The sequence below is a fragment of the Calidris pugnax genome, unplaced genomic scaffold (assembly GCF_001431845.1).
Source record: "Calidris pugnax isolate Ruff unplaced genomic scaffold, ASM143184v1 scaffold47, whole genome shotgun sequence".
Lineage (NCBI taxonomy): Eukaryota > Metazoa > Chordata > Aves > Charadriiformes > Scolopacidae > Calidris > Calidris pugnax.
The window spans coordinates 1-25075 of NW_015090809.1; the positions used below are offsets into that span (position 1 = coordinate 1).

At 43.9% G+C, this 25075-nt stretch overlaps 1 long non-coding RNA gene across 2 annotated transcripts; it reads right to left on the minus strand.

Annotated features, from left to right (window-relative positions):
- Positions 1-4296: 4296 nt before the first annotated feature.
- LOC106885893 lies at positions 4297-22429 on the minus strand. Of its 2 annotated transcripts, XR_001411527.1 has the most exons (4): positions 20016-22429; positions 19014-19160; positions 11454-11673; positions 4297-4643 (listed from the first exon to the last, which is right to left on the minus strand). It is a non-coding gene; the product is annotated as an uncharacterized LOC106885893 (long non-coding RNA). The 2 variants fall into 2 exon arrangements; XR_001411526.1 differs by lacking the exon at positions 20016-22429 and having other exon boundaries at positions 19014-19944.
- Between the last annotated feature and the right edge of the window lie 2646 nt (positions 22430-25075).

The following is a 25075-nucleotide window of genomic DNA, read 5'->3' on the forward strand; positions in this document are numbered from 1 at the left end:
ACACACCACCACCCACCCCCTAAACACACTACAGCAACAACCAAACCAAAAAACCACACAACATCCCACCACAAACCAATAATCAAGCAGCCCCCAGCAGTCTCATCCACGCCAGACCTGCTTCATTTGACTATCAAATACGGGGACAGAATGGGATCACAAGTGCTCATCCCTTCCCTGTCCACACCCATTCACAAACCTCTCCCTGCTTTGATGCCAACACACTTCCCAGCAGCAAACCCCCTGAGCTCCAACAGAGGAAATAACAGAGAGAGCTGCCTTGCTCACCTTGGGACACTTCTTCTTCTTCTCTTTAGTCATCTTCTTCTTCTCATAGTCATTCTCGGATTCAGAGACATGCCGGAATTCCAGTTTTCCTGAGTTGATGTAAAACCCTCCATGCTCTGTGGTAAGGGAGGCTGGAACATACTCATCATACTGGAAATGACAGAGAACACTCCATTGGCACCATCAGCTTTCAGGCTTTGTTCTGCAGCTGAGCTGCCTGGGGAGTGCTGTAGGAGTTGTGCTCCCCCAGGAACAGACAGGGCAGTGGATTCACCTGCAAACCAGCCTTCTCCTGCCAGGCGGGTGCCCCAGGAGCTCTCGTTCCTGGCCCTGGAACACTCCTGGCTCACACCCACTTCAGGTGCCAGCGCAGCCCCCCAGGCAGCTGCCTTCAGCCCCCTCACTCCTGCCCCACACTCACCGCTTCAGAATTGTCGATGAAGGAGTCAGACTCATCGTATCCATACCCCATGTCCATCAAGTCCTCAATCCGGTCCTGTCTGTGTCTCTTGCCACCCTAAAGAATAGAAGATTGAGAATGTGTTCATCTTTCCAATTACCACGGGAAGGGCCTCAATACAGGACACTGACATTGGCTCCTGCCAGCAGCAGAACCAAACCAGTCTTCTCTGGTTGGCAGCTGTGCCCCTTCTAAAGGATAACATAATATAGAGACAGAAAACATACATATTTTTCTTCAAACTTCCTCGCCAGAGCCGCCACTTCTTGCTGTTCTTTCTCATCACCATCAAATGGAGGAGCAGGGTCTGTCTTCTGTAGAAATAAGAGAGACAAAGACCTCGATCTCGATCCTGTCACACTGCCACCAAAAGCCCATGCTGGACTAAAACATCCAGGCAGAAGCTCAGACAAATGAACCTTCAGTACAACATTATGAGAGTTTCTCTAGGTTTTGGGTGCTCTCTCAGCTGTTTCTGTTCCTGCCTCTGCTGCTTCCAACTCTCAAAACAAAACCCCCCAAAACTGGCATGAACCATCAATGATAAACAGTTCTGAAGAGCAACACTAAAAATGAGGAGAATCCAATCAAGTCTATTTTCATAGAAAAACACCCATCAGACAAAGTCTAGATGCTACACAAGTTGGAGTCTCACTGTATCCTGAGAAATGGCTTTCAACAGGCAAACACCATCGTCCAGCAACACCTGGAAGCACCACGTCCAGCTCACAGGCAGCGATGCCAAGCACAAAGGTGGAAACAGTCCCTTGCAGTAGAGCAGGGTCTCCAAAAAGATGCAGACACCCATCGTAGAAGCATCCCTCCTTTTGCAGCTCTTTGGAAAAGAGCTGCTGGCAGCTGCTAGCAAGCCAGGGACCAGAAATCCCTTCAGATCGAGCAATTCAGAACCAAACAAGCATTACGTCCCACACTCTGCCACCAACACATCGCCCTCCGGATGTGAAATTCCAGACAAGGCAAAGGAATGTGACAGTGTGGCCCAACAACGAGAAGCCCTGCCTGGACACCAGTTCTCCTGCCTGCGGGATGCCCTACCACTCTCCTTCCACCTCTGGCACCTCAGCGCACACACACAGACACCTCTCAAAACAGCAATACTGAAACAGCCTGTGAAATCTGCAGATACAACACAGGTTCCCCACAGGCCATGAGAACACACTCACCTTGGCTCCTTCTGCGTTCTCTTGGCAGCTCTTCAGAAGATCTCGATAAGAAAATTCTGGATAATATTGATCATCTGGCTCGAAGAGATTGAGTGTTATTCGAGCAGTTTTTGCAGGCCTCTCTGTTCCCTGGGGCTGCTCTCCATCATCTTTCCAAGATCTCTTCAAGAAGGTGCTGCTCTGGGGCTCACAGAGGGTGGTGAACGCCACCCTGCGGGGCTGGGTCATGGCGATGGCCAAGTTTACCCAGCCTGCCCCCTCGCCACAAATGTGGATTTCTCCAGATGGTTATATGGAGCTGAGAAAGTTGTCACTGGAAACAGTCCTCGTAATTCTGAAAGTCTCCTAAGAAATGGCAAAAGCCTGTGCTGCCAGCACTTGCTGCAATCACTAAAGAGAAAGAAAGAAGTCAATCCTCAAGCCAGAATTCCCTCCAACCTTGGCAAATGCCCGCTTTCTCTTCTCCCCACCCCGGGTCTCCATCCTCACCCCACACCGGCCCCGGGAGCGGGCCGTGGGGCTGAGGGGGACGGGGCAGGCCGTGGGGCTGAGGGGGAGCGGGTCGGGGGGCTGAGGGAGGCGGAGCCAGCCGCACCCACGGGGAGCTGGCCGTGGGGCTGAAGTGACAGCGGGGCCCTAGTGCGGCGGGGGGATCCCGGGAGGCCGCGGGGCGGAGCGGGGCGGGACCGAGCGGCCCGGCCCCCCCTCCACTCACCGCCGCGGCCGGTGCCAACTGACTGAGGGGGCGCCCCCCTCGCGCCGAAGCCGCGCGCTGTCACAAAGGCGCGCGCCCCGCGCCCAATCCCAGCCGGCCCGGCCCGGCCCCACGTGACGAGGGCGGGCCTATCGCCGCCCCCGCCCTCACACCTGCGGCGGGCCTCGCGCGGGGACAAGATGGCGGCCCCCGGGCGTCAGGCCCCCCCTGCCCTCCCGGTCCCTGGGGACAACAGCCAGCAGGAGAGACACGGGCATTGCACACTTTATTGTTATTAAAAAAGCAAAAAGCAGCAAATGCGTGATTTCTGGGCACAAGCAGAACCTGTCCCGCATTTCGAGCTGTGAAGAGGCCCCTGGGGAAGGCCCTGGAGGCAGGAGCAGCTCTGGCTGCAGCCGGGGGCAGCTGAGGAAAGCTCTGTCAGCAGAAGGAGACCCTCCAGCCCCTCCGCGCTCGTCCCTGCCTCACTGCTGGTGCTTCCCAGCACCCTCCGAGCCAGCCTGGAGAGAACTGGGCATCAGAGAGAAAGGCTTTTGGGGCACGGGCCAAACACCTCACCCCAAATGCAGGAAAGCCCCGGGGGACCTTGCTCCCCGAGTTTCACTCTGCCCCGTTCCACAGCAGGGGACAACAGCGCTGGCCCTTGCCCTTGGGCTCCAGCCAGGCTGGGCAGGGAGCTCAGGCAGAACACTTTGGAGGAGTTTGATGCTCCAGGCAGAGCTCACAGCAGGTTCAAGGTGGTGTCCAACTGCTTCAAAAGCCCTCCCAGCAGGGAAGCTCCACCATCGGACGAGGAAGATCTCAGGACCTCCCAAAGCTCAGTGCCAGGACTCCACAGCCTGCACTGTGCACGACAGAGAGCTAATAGTCCTCAGAGACCTTCCTGAGCCCCGAATCTACAAATCCATCCTCACCTCACTCTCCCACTTCTGTTCTTGTGGCTTGCACGGGGCTGCTGCTTCACTAGCGTGTGTCATAGAATCATAGAATTGCCCAGGCCGGAAGGGACCTCCAAAGGCCATCTAGTCCGACCTCCCCACAGTCAGCAGGGACACCCCCAACTAGACCAGGTTCCCCAGGGCCTCGTCGAGCCTCTCCTTTATCTCCAGGGATGGGGCCTCAACCACCTCCCTGGGCAACCTGTTCCAGTGCTCCACCACCCTCACAGGGAAGAACCCTCTCCTCATCTCCAGTCTAAATCTGTTCCCCTCCAGCTTGAAGCCATTGTCCCTCGTCCTGTCACTGCAGGCCTTTCTAAACAGGTTCTCCCCAGCCTTCCTGTAGGCTCCCTTCAGGTACTGGAAGGCTGCTATTAGGTCTCCCCGGAGCCTTCTCTTCTCCAGGCTGAACAACCCCAGCTCCCTCAGCCTGTCCTCGTAGCAGAGGTGCTCCATCCCCCTGATCGTCCTTGTGGCCCCCCTCTGGACCCTCTCCATCAGGTCCATGTCCTTCTTATATTGAGGGCTCCAGACCTGCACACAATACTCCAGGTGAGGTCTCACCAGAGCAGAGTAAAGTGGCAGAATCCCCTCTCTGGACCTGCTGGCAACGCAGCTTTTTGATAAGGAGCTGCCCTGCCTCAAGCATAACAATTTTTTACCGCTCTAAAATACGATGCACGCTGTTAGTACTAAGGAGCTGCTCTGCCTCAAGCATAACAATTTTTTACTGCTCTAAAATACGATGCACGCTGTTAGTACTAAACAAATGACCATAGAGAGTTAAAAGGTGAGACAGAACTGTAATGCTTACAGAGTATTCAGTTTCTTACCACTGCAGAGCATCGCTAAACATCCCGAAAGCCAGGTGGCCAGTTCAGTAGGCTACATTCTGGACAGGCTATTTGGAAATCAGGAATTTTTGTTCTCCCTGTGCAGCATTTCTCATTGCAGTCTCCACATGCAGTTCACCTAATGGGCACGTTGTCACCCCTTTCCCTGTCGGTACCGATGCCTTTCTCATCTTGCCTGCTCTCTCTTCAGGTAACCACGTTGCCCTTTTAGACAAGGAGAATATCAGTTCTGTAATGTTTTTCCCAAACAAACTCATTATGCGTTTTTTCCACGAGCATCTAACTGCAGCTTTTAAGATTCCATGCTGTGTAATTCGTTTGTGAATAAACTCTTCCCCTGAAATGTTAAAATTAGACCGAGCAGCTTACTGCTCACATCAAAGCCAATACAAATAGGCCTCCACCGGGGACTGAGGGAAGCGGCTCTGCAACTCAGATCTTGTGGGGAAAGGAGCACCAAGTTGAAACAGAAATATTTAGAAGTGCCAAAAGGGAAAGTAACTCTTCTTTCAAAGAGCAGCTTTATATTAAGTCAGTAACACTTGCTGCATAAGAGTTGAAACTTCGCATAAAGCACCATTGTACACGGAAAATGTATTAAATAAGTAAGAAGCGAGGAAGTGAGATGTTAAGACAGATTCATATTGGGGATTTGTAAGACATACTGAAGTTTCAGTTCTTTTCTTTATAATGTCTACTGCTTCTTTACAGATTTTCTTCAGTAAAATTTCCTTGTATTTTAGGTGTCTCAGTTTCTGTCTTTTGCCAGAGCTTCACATGCATCTTCCAGAGTCTCAGAAAAATTTGTCAGCTCAAGCTCTAACCCAGATTCCCAATGTTTGGAATTTGAAGTTTTATATTTCTCATTATTCTGAAATATATTCATATATCTCATTTTATACTTCTGATTCATCTATATTTGTACTACTTCCACATCCCTGCTGTGATCACTGGTGTCCCAGCCTGATCTTTCTCCAGCTTCTCTTCAGATCCAGTTTATTTCAACTTGATGCGTTACATTAACCCAGTATTTCATTTTTCAACCTTCCCATCTTCAATACTCATACTGACAATTCTGACAGTGTTGAAACATTATCTTTCACAGCAGCTTCCATGTTTCTCTTCAAGTCCTCTCTGCCAGTTCCCCTGCACTTACTTCAATCTCCAATGGACATTTACACCTGCAAGTCAATAACGGTGCTTCTAAAATCTCTTTTCCCCTGACTCTTTTTTCCATGACTCCCTCTTGCACACTAGGAACTTAAATGCTTCAACAGCTGCTGAATATTGAATTGCAGGAGATCCTTCTGGCTCTCGCTTGGCTTGCAGAATCTCACACACTCGAGAGTTTAGATATTATTTGAGACAAACTCTCAGGTTGAAGACCAATTGAAAAGGAGTTATTTTAAGCTAATGTATACTCCATTCACTAGACAATGTCCTGTTGAGCAGGAGGAATTTGCATTTTGAAAAACTCAAATTGGATTGATCAGGCTCAGCTTCAGACTCTCTCCAGCATCAGATTTCAATCTCCTGACTAAGCCAACTCCTTCCACTACAGGTTCATTTTGCCATCCTCCCAGCTCAACTAATTATTTTTCCAGCCTGATCATGTTGCACATATGCAATCTCAGTTGCATTTTCGTCACCTATTGAGTCACTCCCGATGTCCTCCTTTCCTCCTGCTTCTAATTTTCCATTTTCAGGATTCCTCCCAGCTTTCGCAGAAAATGGACAAGTATCATCACATTGGTTTTCAATCTTATTTTGGCTTGCAGTACTTTTAGCCCACTAAACATTTGATTTAGCATCAGGTTGGACACATTTCAGGGTATTAATTACAAACACCAAACCATTAGTTCATATATTCAGATCTTACTCTGCTTTTTGGGAATTCCTGTTATGTAGTTAGTCTATGCTAGATAATACAAAAAAAACCCCAAAAACTTCAGTACATTGACTGTATTGTTCAATCAGAAAAGGAATCATGTCATGGAAGGACAACTGCCATGAATAGGATGAAATAGGCAAAATAACTATGATGAAAAAGGAAAATTTGATTTAAGGTCTATGTTTTGATGAAATAACTGCTATTTAGGGTTTTTTGTTTTGCTTTGGTTTGGTTTTTTTGAGTTCTTGTCTTTGTATTAGTATCTTGCAATGGGAGTGAGTTAATCTATGGTTCTGAACTTGTTTTGATACAGAAATAAATTAATTTTCTGTTTCCAGGCTGAGTTGTAGATGTTTTAAAATGAAGTGTCATTTTATTCCACAGATGTGGAATTTTACTATTCCATATGGAAACAAACTTGAAGCACTGGTCAAGTGCACAGACAAATCTTTTAATGGTAGGCTGTATCCTTGGTTGCTTTGATTTATGTATCACTACTGCAGTAAACAGAGCTTCAGTTAATGAAGAGATATATTCTAGGGGTTGGTTTGTGGTGGGGTTTATTTTTGTTTGTTTTGTTTTTCTTTAAAAAAAGCCTCCTTTTAATAGACCACAGGAAAGGCATGGATCTGTTGAAACAAGCCCAGAGGAGGGCCACAAAAATGATCAGTGGGCCAGAACACCTCTCCTGGAAAGAAAGGCTGAAAGAGTTGGGGTTTTTGAGGCTCAAGAAGAGAAGGCTCTGAGGAGACCTTATAGTGGCCTTCCTGACCTAAAGAAGGCCTACAGGAAAGATGGGAACAAACTTTCTAGCAAGGCCTGTTGTGATAGGACAAGGGATAATGGCTTTATGACCTAAAGAGGGCCTACAGGAAAGATGGGAACAAACTTTCTAGCAAGGCCTGTTGTGATAGGACAAGGGATAATGGCTTTAAACTAAAAGAGTAAAAATTTAGACTACATATAAGGAAAAAATTTTTTACAGTGACACTGGCCCAGGTTGCCCAGAGAGGTGGTAGGTGCCCCATCCCCAGAACATTCAAGGTCAGGCTGAATGGGGCTCTGAACAATGTGATCTAGTTGAAGATGTCCCTGCTCATTGCAGGGCATGTTGGACTAGATGACCTTTAAAGGTCCTTTCCAACCCAAACCATTCTATGACGCTATGAACGCAAAATACAGATGTCTCTTTTGGTTTAACAATGGCTGATTAGGATATCCCTAATGCAATAATCTTCTGGAGGTCCCTTAGTACATCTGTCAATGAAAGATCTATCTAGCCAGGTACGCACCGGCAACAGATGCATTCTTGAGGAAACACAGTAATGTAAGAAAAGTTTTGACTACAAAGACTCCATAATTCACTTGCGTTTAGCGATGCATCAATAGAATGCGTACCAGGCAAAACACCATATTGATGCAAGTCAACAAAGAGCACTAAAAATCAAATGAGATTAATAGATTAATTTTTGCTCAAAGATACAAGGCATTGTGATTTGGTCCTCAATATCCATAACCTCTAATTTTTGAGGGCTAGTTGGAACTGCTTATTTCATACTGTGTCAGAAGCTATTTTGCCTCTGGAATATTGCTTTACTGTATTTTATGCCAGAACTCATTAGTGTCACACACTTTTTACATGTTTCTCTTTTCTGAGGAAAAAGTGTTTTTGCTTCCTCAGAAAAGAAAAATAACTAAAAGCCTTGTATTATTCCTAAATCCCATGACAGTTGTCAATATCCTTTTCCAGGTTCAGAAAAATCAGTATCAAAATATCGTTGGTCCAAAGTCACACAAACTGCCAGTGTTTGCACGAACCTACTAATTAGGCCAGCCAATGTAAATGTATCTACTCAGGACTTGTAAGGCCACACCTGGAATTTAATGTTCACTTTTAGCCCCCCAGCTCTAGACATTGAAAAACTGGAGAGGGTCCATTGGAGGGTCCCAAAATTATTAGAGGCTTGGAGAACCCAACATATGAAGAAAGGCTAAAGGAAGTGGATTTGTTCAGCCTGGAGAAGAAAAGGCTTAGGATGGATCTAGTCCATGTCTCTAATGCCCTAAGAAGGTAGTTGTAGAGAAGATGAAGATACTATCTTCAAAAGGATTCCTGGTGGCAGGACAAGAGGCTGTGGGCACAAGTTGCTCTAGGGGAAACTCCTTGCAGATATAGGAAAAAACTAACTCTTCAGCCAGAGAACACCTGAGCATTGCAATAGGCTTCCCAGAGAAGTGGTGGGCACTGTCTTGGTGGAAATATTCAAGACTTTGCTTGACAATGCCCTGGATAACCTAATCTAAGGTGCTGCTTTCAATAGCAGTTTGGACCAGATGATCTCCAGAGGTACCATTTAACCCAGACTTTCCTGTGTATCAACTGTAGGTACATGGGAGGACAGAGGGAGAAGGGCTGAGGTGTGTAGTGCTAGGGTAGACTTAGGGCACAAATCAACAAGAGACTGCATTTCATTAAATGTTTACAGAACAGCTTATGGGATGTTGCTACCATGAGCAGAGCTTGTCTGTTGCTAAAGCCTCAGCGAGACATTTCCTCAAAGTTGCCAAGCCTACTTAAAGCCAAAATATAATCTGTTGCACTGGGGCTGTCATACTTACTAGCTGCCAAACGTAGTTCCTCCTAAAAGTTTAGTGATGCCTGGCTATTTAAAGCACAGGAAAATGTTGTTAGTCTCTTAAATTAGCAAATAAAAGCTGATACACTAAGCATGTGAAGCAATGGGACATCAATACATTTAGTTAACAAAGTTTTTATGTAGCACGTGGGCAGACAGTCGCTGGATAGTATTAGTTGAGTGGCCTCTTAAGTGAAATTGATGTCTAAATCATCCAGTGTCCCCAGGAAGGGGCCTGTATATATTTTAGATGCAAGAGTGAGACATTGTGTCAGCAGATTGATATATATCAGTTTCCTTTTAATTAAATTTTTTGCTTGGCTCTGGAGTCTTCTGCTATTTATTGTAGCGATGGAATTGTGGTGTACTGCAGTCCCTGGTTGAGACTAAGTACACTACAGAGCCATAAGAATATTTACAGGCCTTCATTTTTGATTCATGAGTATTTTCTGCTTGTAGCTATGGAGTAGAAAATTCAAGATATATTGAGGAGTTTTTGTTCTTTCCACATAAAGAAGCTGGATCTAGATTTGCCGCCAAGAGAAGAAGGAACATTTTCAAAGTTTAGAACTGATCACTGATTTCACGTATGAGCAGTACAGTCTATTTTTGAGTCTTTGGTCGTGCAGGAAACAAGAGGCTGTGTTCACCTGAAACTATTAAGTGTAAAGCAACAGCAAGTGTAAAAGGTTCAGGCCCCTCAGCTACTGTTTGAGAGTTAACCAGTATCAGACAGTTGTTACAACATGCCCTAGCCATGGTAAATAAAACCTTCAGGTTTTGTGCCCTTAAACTTATAGTAAGTCTTGGTATATAAGCATACAGTGTTATCCCTGTTCTACAGATAAAGACATCATTTGCTCCTGTCTATGGTGGTACAGTATTTTGACCTTTCTTTATTTAAATATGCATAACAGCCCAGCAAGCAGCGTAATACAGTTTAAGCTATGACTTTATGCTTTCATTCTATCATAAAATCCCAGTTATGTGTCCCACTGGAATGGTTATAATTGAGCACACAAATCAAGTGCGAGGGCAAGAGGCTCCTGACAGAAAGAGCAGAATCTGAGGAACATCTTCATGACTCTCGCGTAGGCCAAGTACCTTATATTATAAAGGCAGTGAAACATAATGCAAAAATTACTAACTTTCACCCTTAGCAAAGTCTGCTATCAACTTGAGACTGCTTTCAGCTGGAAGTCTACCCTTGGCCAAAGTTGGGGACCCACACGAATACAGCAGCTTTGAGATTTATCTTCACCATGTTTATCCCCACAACGTTCTTTTCAAGCCAAGTCACCACTGCAAAGCAAACATATCAAAGAGAAGACCCAACTAAATGACAGCAAGTTTAGTACTGTGGCAGCTGCTTGCCAAAACTTTTAGAGCCAGTGCTCCTACCGTAAGAAAACCCTTATGCAACTGTTAAACTTAAGTGGAAAAAGTCCATTAATAAAACTAGACTCCATCCTTCCAGGGATCCATCCTTAGCTGAGACAGGAATGCTACATCTGTTATGGTCATCCATGTATGCCTCCTTCTGCTCTCTGAGATCTCCACTGTTTAACCATAACAGCTTGGGAAAAAAAGCACCTCTTTTTGGTCATTTTGAATCTGCCGTTTCTTACACATCTTACTGCATTAGGCAGGACACAGTTGTTCTCTGCTCTTCTTCCCCTCATCATCAATAATCAAAGACCAAACTGAGGGCAACCACTTTGCAAATACCTAGCATCTTCTGATGAGGTCAGTCATCAAAACAACATTGAAAAAGGAAAAGGAGGTAGCGTGTTCATATTGTAAGAGGTCTTGTCATACGTCATCAGTTGCATATTCAAAATACACAAGGACTGAATTAGGATATTACACTTAAACACGTACTGTAGTGTTAATGTTTCTAAAAGAGATTGCTGATTGATGTCATCATAAACAGCACATACCGTGAGGAAATATGCATGAGAAATTCAATAATCAGTAGGAAAATAGCTAGGGAACACGAGGATGCCAAGATTAGTGGGGGGGGCATCCATAGCCCTTCCAGCAAAGTTACATCACTCACCCTTCTTTGCATTTCATTTTGGAGGGGATCATGTATCTCAGGAGGAAATCCACAGCTGTGACCTTCTAGTGAAAAGCCCCAGGAATTGAGGGACTACACCCAGGGAAGAAACGGCAGTGGTGGTGGGTAACTGAGCAGTGTAACAAACCTCATGCAAATTATTTTCAGTAACTGTCTTATCTTTAAAGATATTCTGTGTTGAAAACTAACTGTATAAACTTGAGTCACCTCTGGACTCAGATAAATTTATTTCCAGAAAACCCCAAGGAGGCAGTTTTGTGTTGGCCACAGCCCTAGGCTGCAACCAGAAGGGAGACAAATCTCTTTCCTCAGATAGAGAAATAATAATAACAAATCTAAGTGAAAGGGAGCACATCAGAGCTCGTCTCATTAATGAAAGGAACAACGGAGGGGTTTATGGCACTCACCTAGGAAGGGAAAAAGCTCCTGTTTCTGTTTCAAAACCAGGGGCTCAGCAGCAGGTGTTGGCTCAGGAGTCATTTATTGGCTGTAATTACAGCTTTCCTCCCTCTTGCCAGCTGTTTTGCTTTGCATCTTGATGGAGAGTGTTTAATGCAGGTGGCTCTGTGCAGCTCTGCCCTGTGCTCATGTCACCCTGCGTTTGCTGCGAGGTCTCACATTATCCATCTGCAGAGTAAAAGCAGTGCTTGTATTTTTCCTGTGCGCTACGGTTTGGGAATAATTGATGAATGCATGTAAATAATGCTATAGAGTTACTCACAACGTTACTTTCATCATCACACCATCACGTTGTTCAATCCGGCATAGCTTTTGCTCCGCTTCTCTGTGAAAGACTATCACAAATTGTTCTCCTTCAGCACCAAAAGCAGAGGTATCTCTGCAGGACACCAGGAACCCAGAAAAGCAGGGGTTGGTGCCACAGAAAGAGACGGCAGGAGACAGAAAGCCTGTTCAGGTCAACGTGGGACTCCTGCCTACCCCGATGTTATGTGTCTTTCTGGCACTCTGTGTCTAAAATTCATTTAATTCACCACTGGTATTTTGGGATTTCCTACGTGTGCTAAATCATAATAAAAGACATCCGCTGATGGGAAAGCATCCCAGCTCAGTGGATTCCAGACTCCTCCCCAGCCGGTGGGTAGGGCCGCCCGAGACAGCCGAAATCCACTTGAGATTGAAAAGGTGTGAGCAGTAAATAAAAGGAAATCCTGGATCACCGAATAGTGTTCAGCTCCCACACTTTGACCTCCTTTGGTCCCTTCCATATTTTGTTAAGATCATATTTCTTTATGTGCTGCCTGGCTTAAAAGCCATCATAAATCTGTGGCGTGCAGTAAGAATAACAGAGAAGGCACCGTGTAATACAAGGGGCTATAACTCCATCCCAGGCACTCGGAGGGAGTCGTAAATCAGCCTGGCAAAGCTTCACCCGGGAGAAGTGGAGGCCGAGGCTGGGAAGGAGGCAGCAGACTGGCCCCTGCCCATCTCACGGTGGCCATTGGACCCTGGCTTCCCTCAGGCTGAGGTGAGAAGCCCACAGACCTCGGTGCTTCCTTACCGGGATGGGGGGGAACAGCCTTTCCCTTCCCTGCTGCAGGCGAGGGGCTCGTTCCTCCTCCTTCTCTGTTAATGGAGAGCTGTGCCCAAACCCCCTTGCCCTCTGCCCGCAGGTATCACCGCAGAGCCCCTCAGGGGCTCCCTCTCCTCTCCCTCCCTCAGCCATCACGCTATCCAAATTAGGGTACCAACTGTAAGCATCTAATGAGTAACACATCCTCTGCGTTTCTGATGATTAAAGGCATCATCTCCAGTTAACACCGACCACCAAAAAAAAAAAAGAGTTCCTAGGCTTCTCCAGGTTTGGAGAATGATACAAACACAAGTCTTTTTGGGGAAAAAAGTGCAGCTTACTACCTTTGGGGGAAATAACCCGCTGAAGGCGACATGCCACCGAAGGTTTGTGTGTCGGGAGGTTGGGGCAGAGCCCGGCGACACCAGCCACATCGTGTGCCCTGAGGCGCTTCCCTCCGCGTGGCATTATCCATGAAAAGGAAATCACCACGTGTTTGGGCTCATGGATGGCCAAAGCACACCTCGGGTCCCAGCTGCCCACACCCAGCGTGGTTCACGTAGCTGTAGGCAGGAACACGCCATCAGCTGAGGGCAGTTGCACTGAATTTCACTGAATTTTTAGAGTTGGAAGGGACCACAGAGATCATCTAGTCCAACTCCCCTGCTGAAGCAGGATTGCCTAGAGCTTGTCAGAGCATGTCACTCAGGAGCATCCAGGTGGGGCTTGAAAATCTCCACCGAAGGGGACTCCACACCCTCCCTGGGCAGCCTCTTCCAGGGCTCTGCCACCCTCACCGTGAAGAAGTTTTTCCTCATATTTGAGTGGAACCTCTTATGTTCCAACTTGTGCCCATTGCCCCTCGTCCTGTCACTGGGAACCACTGAAAAGAGTCTGGCTCCCTCCTCCTTCAACCCTCCCTTGAGATCCTTGTCAGCATTGATAAGGTCTCCCCTCAGCCTTCTCTTCTCCAGACTAAAGAGTCCCAGCTCTCTCAGTCTCTCCTCATAAGGGAGATGCTCCAATCCTTGAATCATCTTTGTTGCCCTACGCTGGACTCTCTCCAGCAGTTCCCTGTCCCTCTTGAACTGGGGAGCCCAGCACTGGACACAGGATTCCAGTTGTGGCCTCCCCAGTGCAGAGCAGAGGGGGAGAATGACCTCCCTCCACCTCCTGGCCACACTCTTCCCTACGCAGCCCAGGATCCCATTGGCCTTCCTGGCCACAAGAGCACACTGTTTACTCATTGTCATTTTACTGTCCACCAGGACCCCTAGATCTTTCTCTTCAGAAATTGCCTCCAGCAGGTCCACCCCTAACCTGTACTGTACGAAAATACTGTACTTTCCCTCTGTAGCTGTTTTAGCTTCACGTGAGCCATGACCTTTTCTTTTTGTGTGCTCACGGACGTAACAGCACCGATGTAGATGTAGCCCCTCCATTAGAAAATCTGGGAATAGCTTGAGCTATGGATATACCACCACGTGCCAGATATTACAATCTCATTTTCTTTACTCCAGTGTGAAAAATCTTTTTTTCAAGCGTGGAAACTTTCTGAGGGAGATTTTCCTAATTCGCATTGTGCTCAAATTTTAATAAAACTGGGTGATGATCACTTTTTCTTTTTTCTGTCAGCTAGTACAATATGATGAATGTCTGAAATGTAATGTATTTATAAGGGTTCTTTTTGCTACTGTTAAAACTTCTTAAGCTGTGCAAAAGCTGCTGAATTGCAAAAGGGAATGAAATGGAAACTAATTTCTCCAATTGAACTTCCAAAGCGACTCTGAGTTTTGATACAATGGGAAAATAAATGGTAAATCATTAAATCCTGGTCCATCAATCATTCACTTAGCCATGATAAATAGCAAAAATAGCAAAAAAGGGAGAGAAAAAGAAAATATAACCAAACTTTTGGCCGTGTTTTAATATTCTAACCATGAGTATCATATGCCTAACCTCAGCGGAGGTCACTGGGATGAGCCAGCAAGCCAAACCTAAATAAACATAGGACCTATGGGATTCCCCATCTGATTTTCAAATAGTCACTGCTGCAACACTATTTGTCAAGCTCGCAGGGTAGCTTTTTAACAGATATAAGAGAGACAGTACCAAATCAGGTTAAACCCAGAGAGAAGAGCGTGTAACCATCCACACGGGAATCATCTGCTCAGGAAGGGCTGTAAAGACTGAGATCAGGTTGAAACCTCCCAGACCCTCCAGGGCTACACACTGTGTTTTACTCTAAACAGTTCCAGAAAATCTGAGATGTTTCCACCACCAAAATTGAGATGTTTGAAAGACCTGCCTTGCTGTCTAAAGGAAGATGGATTAAGCTGCCATTTTCACAAAAGGTATATGTCAATTTACCTTATCAGGAATGATTAGATTTTCAGTTTATATGTTTACACAGAGAAACACGTAAGAAAGGTACTTTTATTTGTGTTAGTTCTAAGTGCATCAAGTGTTTCTCACTCTCTTCCAAGTGTTAATTAAAAACATATACTAATATGTAAACTGCTGCACATTTTCAGCTGATTGAAAGTTTTTAATACACTAATGCCTTTGTTTGCATTATAAAAATCTCATTTGGGCTTCTTGAAGATGGAAATATTATTGTTTACATTTGAATATGCAAGCTGGACAGGGAAAATCTCGAGTAAGAGCCTCAGGCCCTGGCAGGAATACAAACATAAGCCACATCAGGGAACTTGGTTACAACTTGGTTGTCTCTTAACCTGGTTACTCATATGGTTTTGATTTGTGTTGGAGACTAGGCATGAACTGTATGCCACAACCAGACAAAAGCCTTTATAGCATCAAATGCTTAGCATGACTGGGAATCATTACTGTTAATTGTAAAACAATTAGAAGTGCCAAAGTGACTTAGGAACACAGATCTATTTGAAAATCTGTGGGTATTTTGGCCTAGGTTTTTTGATGTCTTTGTCTTGCTCTGTTAAGCAGTGCTGGCATTGATTTTTTGTTGGCGAGATCTGGGCATCCAAGTCACTGAACCCCAGATCCTCATAGACATTTTCAAAGCCTCCCATCTCCCATAATTTTTATAATAGAAGTTAACACCTGGATACCTTCATGGATGGTTTTGAGCCACCCAGGCTGAAGCCATGCCAATATAGCTTTCAGAGGCTTTGCTGATGCTCCTGTCGTTCAAGTATTGTGTGCTGCTCTTAGGACTGGCCCAGGTTTTACTTTTTCCTACTGATTCCACTTCTTGCATCTGCATTGCAGCAGCAGAGATGTCTGTAGCTCAGCTGCCCACGGCTCCCCTCATTCTGCAAAGCCCACAGGATGGATGTTTTTTACCAGGAGCCCAGATTTGCTTCCTTGATGGGTCCTCCCTCAGTGAAACTCCAGCCAGGCACACGGAGAGTGAGCCAGGCAGACATGACTGTCCTTCAGCAGGAGCGGGGGCTGTGTGTGCTACAGCCCAACCTGAGCACAACTTTGGGTTCAAGAACTACAGAAGACAGTTGAAGTTGTATTAAATTGCGGCTGGAGACTGTGCTTGAAGGCCCTGCGGCACATCCTGGGTGGTCCTAGGGGAAACTCCTCTCTGCCAAGAAGATGCATGTCCACCTTGACAGCAGTGCCATCGTAGCAAAGGCCTGGCTGGGCTGGGGGGGGTCTAAAAGAGGGGTTATGAGCAGACACGCTCCTTGAGCTGATTTACACACAGTTAAACAGCCTTTTCCAGTGTGGGCTACATCTCCCCCCTCGGTTTGATTTGGGTAAAATCAACACCATTAGCACGATTTCCTGGGTGCAACCAGGAAATGTGTGTTGCCTTCTTAGAGCTAACACCCTTTTGAAGTCTCTGAATCCCAAGAGCACGTTGTTGGATTTTTTTCCAGGCAAACATTTTTTAAAGTCGGTGCCATTCTTTTTGCTTGGAAGCCTTCCAAACATTATCAGCAGGTGAGGCACCATTTGGCCTGTCATTGCCTGGCCTAGATGGGCTTCAGCTCTTGCACTTCCATTAAGTGCATTAATTCACCTCGTAATTCAGACGGAGGCAGAGAGCTACAGGGGCAAAACCCAGCAGAGCAAACACCTCTCACGCAGAGAGAGAGACTTGAAGATACAAACACTTCTTGGGGTCTGTAACTGGTGCAGCACTTTGACGTTGCTCTGCTCCGAGGGGACTCACAGCTGGACTGCTGCATCCTGCCTGGTGGGAAAGTCCATTCAGTGCAATTATCCTGCTTGGATAATCATTTGTTGGTATTCCCGGTTGTTGGTTTTTTTTTTTTCCTTAAACATATGTCGTTCAACCATGGAGTTCTGGTCACATTCCAGTATATATAACCATCACCACGCTTTTACCAGTCCCTTCTGCAGTTTTGATTCAATTCTGTACCCTCCCTCTCTTCCAAGCTTCAAGTTGATGTTCTGTTTCATGACAAAAATGACTTTATTTCATCCGTAATCCCAATAACCATTATTCCCATTGCTGGTACGCACTCATACTGTGAGAACTGCACAGCATTAGTTAAGAAAACCCCTCCTTTGGACTTAAACAGATTTTAGCTAGACCACCTCTAGGTAACTGCTGTGCACAATCACATTCATGGTAATTAGCAATATGCTCAGACCTTCCATTCTCTGAATGGTGCATGTTTTTTTTACCACAGATGACTTAAGCTAACATTTTGTTTTCTTCTCATTTAATTATTTGTCTCCCAGTGTGTGAGCACAATTCTGGGCCCAGGCCCCCCTTTGGAGAACCTCTCCGAGCACAAGGGAAGGCAGGCATTTTTTCTTTCCTGTTGAGCACCAGCTCCCTCTGTGCAACCACAAGCGCCGCTCCTGTCTCACGTTGAATTTGTACCAGGCCGGCCCGGTGTGCCAGCTACGCTCTTACTGCATTTTTTGGATTCTCTCCAAGTATAAATCCCCTTTGTTATCTGCCCGTTCAGCAGAGTGCCTAGGAACTACTTCTGTGTTCAAGGTCCCTGTGCAACCACAAGCGCCGCTCCTGTCTCACGTTGAATTTGTACCAGGCCGGCCCGGTGTGCCAGCTACGCTCTTACTGCATTTTTTGGATTCTCTCCAAGTATAAATCCCCTTTGTTATCTGCCCGTTCAGCAGAGTGCCTAGGAACTACTTCTGTGGTCAAGGTCCTTGCCCTCTCAGGAGCAGCCATGGAGGAACAGCCCCAGCAGCTGGCACTTGGTGGTACCTACGCAGCCACAACGCTGGGTTTTCCCTCGTGGGGCTGGTAGCACAGCCTGTTATTAGGGTTATCCAGATTATCTAAAACCATATACCTTTGCTTTAGTACTGTGGCCAAATGGAGTGAAGATTGGCCATCTGGTTTTGGAGAATATGGAGGTTTGCTCACATTTTAAAAAAAACCCAAAACTAAACTAAAAATGTAACAGCCTTGAATGGGATCATGGAAGAAGAGGTATAATGCTCCACACATTCGTGCAGCAGAGATCTAAAATTCAGAAAAGGCAGCTTTAATGTCAGGGATCTGCTTGATGTCTTTGTTGTACCTATGATCATGCTTGAGTCAAAATTCCATGTACTTTCTTCAGGGCACAGGAGGGGAACTAATGACTGAAATCCTGACCTCACAAAAAACCCCGTACCCACCGATTTGCACCTGGTCTGTTATAAGCAAATGTCCAGGCTTTGTTCCAGCCAGACATACTAAGCTTCTGCTCATCGACTAATACTGCTGTTACACTAAAAAACACCCCACAACACGTTGAAGCAGACACAGCTTATAAAAGTGTATGTTATGATACGCACTTATCATGTTCTGTGCACTCATGATTATGCTTTTTCCTCACACCTAACATGGGCAACACACCACCACATGGCCTCAAGAACAAGTCATGCTGACTTGAGTCATTTAAAAAAAACAGCTTGTTTTTCATCATGATTCCAGCAGCCCAGGCTACTACTTACATTTTGATACAAACATTTTCAGTATAGAGTTCTGGAAAATATTTGGTATCACAGAGTTTTGCTTTAAAGTTTCTACTGGAGGTCCCATCAGCTGTAATGACACCTACTGCTAAGGACAGACCTGATTAACTGCAGGCTTGCACACTGCTAAATATAGGCACATGTTTTTGCATTTACTGTAGATCCTAGCAAAGAGAACACTATGGAATTTTTTTACCCTTTGTTTAAATGGGATTGCCAGAATGACTAGAATCTGAAAACTCACAGCTCGTTACCAAGAAGAAAATGCTGACCCAAGCAGAGCCAAAAGATTTAAAACAACTTCAGAGACAGCCCATTGTAGAACACATTTTCCCTCTTTTCACCTCTTTCTCCCATGCACAACATTTGCTGTGTAGTTACTGAATGCAAGATTAAACCAGAAATCTCCAGCCAAATTTGTATCCTGGAGAGAAGCAGGATGTTTTAAGCTACACACAGTGCAATTGCTACTCACGCTCATCGAAGATGTTTACACTGCAGCTGTGAGTCTGCATTTTCAGCAGAAGAAAGAGAGTTCAGAATCTGCAATGCATGTCCCGCAGCCCTTGAACATGGCCAGCATGGTAAGTATCCTTACAGCAGTTTCAAATTAAGGGATCCTCTTTAAACAGCAAGAAGAAAAGAGAAGATTAAAACCAGCCACAGTATTGCCTATTCTCCTATGCTTTTCAGACACCCAGCAATTTTTCCTCTTCTACCAACTGCCTTTATCCCTCTCTACGAACACGAGTGGAGGAACATTCCTAACTTTTCATTAAAGGTGTTAACAAAAGGTCCTGTTTTGAGGTGTTGAATGACCTCAAATGCCACCAGAGTACAGATACGTGTGATATTTTTGGACCAGAGCAGCAGTAAAATACCCAGTTCTGCTGTCAAAGGTAACATCAGTTTTCTCACTTGCTTTCACCCTGGACATCTCAGCTTGCCGAGCTACAGATATGAGGGTAATGCTTTTTATGTGAGCAAGGCTTTCTTTTGTGTAGCACGTGAGATAGGAACAGAGGATTATGACTAACTTTTCACTGCAATCCACAGTAATGAGATGATGTAAAATCAAAATACATACAAATAGTTTGATACCTCTGCTCTTAAGGTAACCTTAAGTTTTACATGATTCCTATTTCCTGGTATATTTCGCATGTGGGAGAATAATTTCTGTGTACACAAGCAAAACCAGCACCTTGCTGTTATATTCCCTTTTTCCACAGGTTTTTTTTGGTGTAAGACTCCGTATCCTCAAAATGTCTAACAGACCTAACATTTTCTGTCCATGGTTTTCCAGGTGCAATTTGAGTTTGCTTAGGGGAAACTGAGGTACAAATCAATGTCTGGCTTTTTTTTTTTTTTTAAATCTGTTGACTTTCACTGTAAGAGCTTTTTATTTGTAATATAAAGCTGACCTAAAAATCTGTTGACTTTCACTGTTAGAGCTTTTTATTTGTAATATAAAGCTGACCTGCTGGAGAATGTTGTGTGACTTAATCTGGTATTATTTGTAGAACACTGGAAGGTTCCTGAAGGGGAGGTAAGGTTGAACAAAACAAGTAAAATTTGTTGCACACAAACTAAGAAGTCAAGGAAATACGAACACCTTGAAGGAAAGTTCACAGCATTTTTTGAATAATTTCCCACAGTAACTTCATTCCACTCAAATGAATCAGAAATGAAACAAATCAAGAGCAGACAAACTTTGAAATAAGCAAAAGTTCTTTAATTCAATTTCTCATGATAAAGACTTTTAAGTAGATAATTATTTTGCAAGCAGTTATTAAAAAACAATGCAAGACACTAAATTTAGAGCTATTACGGACAGGATAACAACAACTGTATCTGGACTTACTTTGCTGGTCTCAGAAGTGTATTTTAGCTCTTGTTTTTCTGTGAATTAAGACACTGATGTTGTTATGCTGCTTATCAGGGAAGGCAGTAGGTTGTATAGTTATCTCCTGATTGGGGCAAAATCACTACCCTGAAACCACACAACCTACTACCTCATCCTGTTAGAGCATCAAGCACATCTTCTGAAGGAAACTAACATTTCACCTTTTGCAATTAAGATTCCCCAAGGACCCTCTAGCTCACCTATTTCTAGCCTTCAAAAGACCACAATTACCTCCTCTCGGCCCTTCCTCACAATTCTACCTGGAAGTCAGTCAGAAATTGGTGGGCTGACTCCAGAGACGTAAGAACCACAGTGGCATGCACTGTCCCTCCCAAATTAGCATTATGTAATAAAAAAGCAAGTTAAATCAGCATATAAAAACTGATTAAAGAAACCTCTTTACTTAGGGATCAAGCATTTACCACTTCCAGGGCAAAATATGAACAACTGGAAGACATCCTCTTTGGTTTTTGTCCAAGTATTCACTTCATAATTTCTCAAACAGCCTATGTAAAGTACATTTAAATAGCTGCTGAATCAAAAGTGGCATTTTCCACTGAATATAAACACAAATGCCACAAAGTCATGGAGAAATGGGTCAGCTGTTTCCAAATGGCCACTCTCATGGCAGTCTGAGAAAGCTGAGCATGAACAAGCCTATTGCAGATTGGGTCATACCTCTGTGCCCTGTCACTTACACCCCTCCTTCTCTGAGGAAATTTCTTCTGAATCTGAATGAGAAATAAAGGAATCTAAACACTGTAAGGACATCTGTGTTCTTTCATAATCCTGCTACAAGAACCAAATCCAACATGTAGACAGAGTCAGAGACTGTTATGGTTGAAATATACTTGCTTTGTCTTTGAAGACATATCCCACGATGATATCACAGCCACTTCAGGAAAGACAGTAGATTGTATAGTTATCTGACAGGCAGGGCATAACCCTAAAACTATACAACCTACTACCTCACCCCAAAGGACAGTCAGACTCTGATCAGATGAAACATAAACTGTATTCCCAGACAGCTGGATTGCTTGGTGACAACCTAGAAGACAAAAAACTCTGGAGACAAATATTAACTGTCTTGAGTCTGAAACAGTTTGCTATATTCCAGTCAACATTTTGCTTAATGAGCTCGTTTCATGTTTGAAATGTTTAATAGATTTGCAACTTGTGAAGTCATGTCAGTGACAAGATACACGAGGGGAAAGAGGATACAGCATTCATTTTTAATAAATGCACTTTTGTACTTCCAGCTCTGACATGACTGCATCTTATCAAACCAGTTTTGTCACTTCAAGCAAAGCATTGCTGTGACTTAGACAGTGGATGCTGATTTAGAGGGATTGTTTAACACGCTTCTAGATATTCCTCTGTTATCCTAATGAGGAAGAGCTGAGTGTCTCTAACTTCCCCAAATTCCACATGGGTAAATCTATGTCTGAATCAAGAATTTGTCAAGACTACGAGGAAATTTTACGGCCTACTTAAACAATATGCTACTCCTCAATGGACACAACCCAGCTCTGAATCAAAGGCCAACCTAAACATACCCTACTCTACTACACAGACTTTGGTTTAATGTGATTTTATATATATATATATAAAATATATATATTATATATATATAATTATTATTTGGTTTAATAGCAAAAATGCCACTATAGTATTATCTACTCTAACCTCACACTTATGCTAGAGTTCAAGGGGGTTGTTATTCCCCACCGCCTTGTTGGGGACAGCAACACTTCTCATTTAGGGCAGATCTAAAGAAGTGGAAGTAACTGCAATACCAGTCTATATTATAATATAAATAATGCTTTAATAACTAAGGAAACATTCAAAGCAAATGCCCTAAATTAATCAGTTAACTTACCTTCTATTAACATTAAACTAAAACCAATAAATGACACATGCATCATCCATACCCAGAGAAACTAAAGCGATGTTTCACTATTCAGGAGATCTCACCCCAAAGGTGGTGGTTCCCGTTTCAGGGGGATCTTCCACTGCTTTATAATCGATGCAGGGACCTCAAAAGAGAGGAGCAAGAGAAAACACATACACATCAATTTCATTTCACTGCATACTGAATCAATTACAAAGTGAAAGAGAGCACGTGCAAAAGCAGAGGACAGCATCTCTGTAGATGTTCTCAAGGAGAACCATGCACAGCACCAGCTTTTTCACTCGGTTCATCTTCCACTGCTTTATAATCGATACAGGGACCTCAAAAGAGAGAAGCAAGGAAAACACATACACATCAATTTCATTTCACTGCATACTGAATCAATTACAAAGTGAAAGAGAGCACGTGCAAAAGCAGAGGACAGCATCTCTGTAGATGTTCTCAAGGAGAACCATGCACAGCACCAGCTTTTTCACTCGGTTGTTACTACCACGAGTATTCCATGGCCCACAGCAATCCCCAGTTTCAAAGAGAGCAGCAAGAGACAAAGTATACTGAAAAAAGAAAAGTTTTTTTTCTGAGATTGACTTAAGAGCACTGCAGAGACAGGCAGAGGGAGGTATCAGCTACTTCACCTTTAAGTAAAAAACACACTTTCAAAGGAAGCAGAGAAGGAAGGAGAATAGAGATGTCTGATCAAATTCGGTATTAATGTGTTAAACTATAAAAGGCAATGTTACACTGTTAACTTAAAAGATCATTTCACTGTAGTGGACTGAGACCACATGTAGAAAGAGGTTAGTGGTTACTGTGAGCTGTACATGGTGCATATTTGTTGCACAAAATAGGAATGCTGTAATTCGTCAGTGCTGAGACCACTTTATTGGAAGAAATACTGTACAGCTCCAGATTTCACATCTTGTAACATTAACGCCCTTGTAGGCCAAAGAGGATATACATTAAAATGTTCTCTGTGTAATATACATAAAGAGTAGCATGAGAGATTTCAACATCTCATTAATGTAAATGGTAAAAATTGGTAGCAGAAGCTGCTCTCTAACCACTATCAAAGAAACCCATTTGGAAAGCTCTGCAGTAGAAAGCATGATAGTTTTCTCTATGTACTTAAGTGTTTTAAATGTCTGCATTTTCTGAGTGCCAGCTTTTTGGCAGGGTCAATTACTTTCTGAATAATCCTCTGGGAAAAAAACCCTTCCCTGTACCTCTGTTTTTTAGATAAAATATTTTTTTAAAAAAAGAAAAGTCTTTGTGCATGCAGTCAGAGATCTCAGTATTTTTCCCAAAAGCCTAGAATTTGTATTGAAGCATTGGCTAAAATTCTGAGCAGAAGTCAGTGAATTTTAGCAGTTCTGGGTGGGTACCTGTGTATTGTGCAGTCACCTCACAGAAAAGTGCTTTCAGTGTAAAATATCCTTTCCTTATATAAATATAACAGAATTGGAGGAAAGCTGTGCATTGTGTGATTTACTTCAAAGCGAGACTTTTGTATATGTATTTGCTTTATAGTGGAAGAATAAAAACAACTTAAGCTTTCAGTGTGGCAGCTCTTTATGCTGGATGGTCCAGTGAAAACAGTCCAAAGGACCAATCTGACATTAAAAGGATGTGTTCACAGTAATGAAAAGCCCCAAATAAATACCCCACAGACCTAAACACCTCTACCCCCTGGAAATTCTGCCTGAAGATCCTACTCTTATGGCTGATTCCAGTGCCTCTAGGAGACAGAAATGAAAATATAGATCCAAACAATGGCAACATTTTGGAAAACCAAAGTATGTTGGAGTATGTTCTAGGGATTTACATTGCCTGCCTACCTTTAACATATCTTGATTTCGCTTTCACTTTTACGTGCAATGCTAGGTGGGAGTTTGGAATATGATCACCCATGTAGAAAAAATAGTGAGTTTTTATTAACCAATTCAAAAGGATTCTCTTATTTTCCATTATGACAATGATATTTAAGATTGTTTTCTCTATGTGCAGTTCTTACATAATGTTGCCTTAATGTTTATGTTCCCACAAAAACAGATTTTTAATTCACAAAGATATTAAGGTAATTATTTTGAAGTATCATAAACTTTGTGTAATACTATTTTCTATAAGATCTATTATTATGGGTATTAGTAGTACCCATTACCAGACAAAAATGGGAAAGAATATGCTTTATGCAACACCTAAAATTAATTAGTCGTCTGCTCTCACAAGCTGCTCATGAACTTATTTTAATTGACTAGATCACCAAATAAAGATGAACTTTAAAATACTTAATGAAAGGAAAAGGCATGTTCATTTTCTTCTTATGAAGACGACATGCATACAAAATAACTATCTGGCAAGAGTTATGTTTCTAGTTTAACAACTGTTTAATACTAGGAAAAATATGACATTTCCATATTCCAACTCTCACTGCTCACTGAAAACTGTCTTGGAACTGATGTTAATACATACATCAGCAGTCACTTTTAAAAAGGCACGGGGCCAAGCCCGCTGCTTCTATGATGTAGTAGGAAAGAGGACGGTTTTAAAGTTGTGTTGCTATATAATTAAAAGCCTTATTAATTAACAGATGCCTGCACAAAATAGACCCAGCACTTTGTGATTTCAAAGCACCTTCCACCCAAAAAACTCAGAATGACTTACAAATGCAAAACCTGACTGGGGTCCCAGGAGGAAGGTAAATGCCCTGGGTACAGGCTTGAGG